The sequence below is a fragment of the Propithecus coquereli genome, unplaced genomic scaffold (genome assembly GCF_000956105.1).
Source record: "Propithecus coquereli isolate 6110/MARCELLA unplaced genomic scaffold, Pcoq_1.0 Scaffold152, whole genome shotgun sequence".
NCBI classification, from domain to species: domain Eukaryota; kingdom Metazoa; phylum Chordata; class Mammalia; order Primates; family Indriidae; genus Propithecus; species Propithecus coquereli.
In genome coordinates this window covers 4337044-4338434 of record NW_012139636.1, presented here as the reverse complement: position 1 = coordinate 4338434, position 1391 = coordinate 4337044, and positions in this window count along the sequence as shown.

Genomic DNA, 1391 nt, shown 5'->3' with positions numbered 1-1391 from the left:
CAGCATTAAATTATGACTATGACATAAATATTCTTCAAAGTAAAGCCATGTAATGTGTAATTTCTTACTTGCAATCTTTCTTAAGTTTTCTCTAATGTTAATAATTGCTTCTATTATTCATTTTCTTAGTCCTCTATATTGCTATTACTAATTTATTACCAAATTCTCTTCTGGACCTGTCAAACTTGTCACAAAATGATAAAAAACATCTGGAAATGAACATATTCAACTTTTTTCCTTGTATGCATATATTTTAAGACTTCTAGTTCCTTTCCAATGAGGACTTGTTTTTCTCCAGGTTTAATGGACATCTGTTACCCTAGTCGGAGCTTTTCGTCTCTGCAGGTTGAGGCTACTGTTTCCTAAATCTCAGGTCTTCTTTCTTTCTGGGATTAGTACCTTATTTGGTTGGATCCTATTCTCCAGTAAATTCTTTAGAGAAGACTGAATGGCAACAGAACCACTCTGATTTAGAAACCCAGGAATTTCACCCCCAGCCCTGCAGTCTGTGTGAATGCTCACACCTGAGGATAGGTAGCGTGTAGTCTGAACTAGTCTATTGGCAACTCTGACATGAAAGGGCACTTTCTGAGAAATTGTCTGAAATTTATTTTTAAATGCTTACACTTGATTGTTGTTTTTTTACTGGGTACAGCCTTATACAGTGAACGTCAATTTCCCGTAGGATTTTTTTTTCCCCAGGTCAGTGTTTTTATTATTTTAGGTAAGCAGCATGCAACATTTTTACAGTAGTGAAACATAAATACAGTCAGTCTGAAAAAATCATCCTACTATGTTCTAACATGATCTGTTTAAGTCTTGGATAATGACTCCCACCTGCCACCGCCTCTGAGTCATGAGGGAGGACATGAGAAGTAGCTCCCCATTATCAGAAGTTTGAGGATGTTCTCTAAAATAGCCACGCTTACATTATAGACATTTTGTTTGCTATGAATAAAGAAGTTTCTCTTCCCTGCACTCACAGCAGGTGGTTTTCAGAGTCAGACCTGGGTTTGAATTTTGGCTCTGCCACTTTCTGTGAGTTACCTTATAACTCTGGGCCTCAGTTTCCTCATCTTTAAAATGAGCATTAAAAATATTTTCTAACATGATTGTTGTAAGGATAATTTTACATAAAACCTCTCACCCATAGCACGCACTCAAAACATTATAGCTATTATTGTTTCCCACTTAACACTGTTCCAGGTATACAACAGATAATAACGCATAGATTTGCTAAGTGAACAAATGAACAAATGAAGAACATTGCCATCCAGAACCTTTAACAATTGCCAAATCTTTCTAAATGTTTGAAATCATGGCATTGTTTAAAATGGATCTACCTTCTGGTATTAATATTTTCTAAGCTTAAACCTTCCCCCCACCCCTGG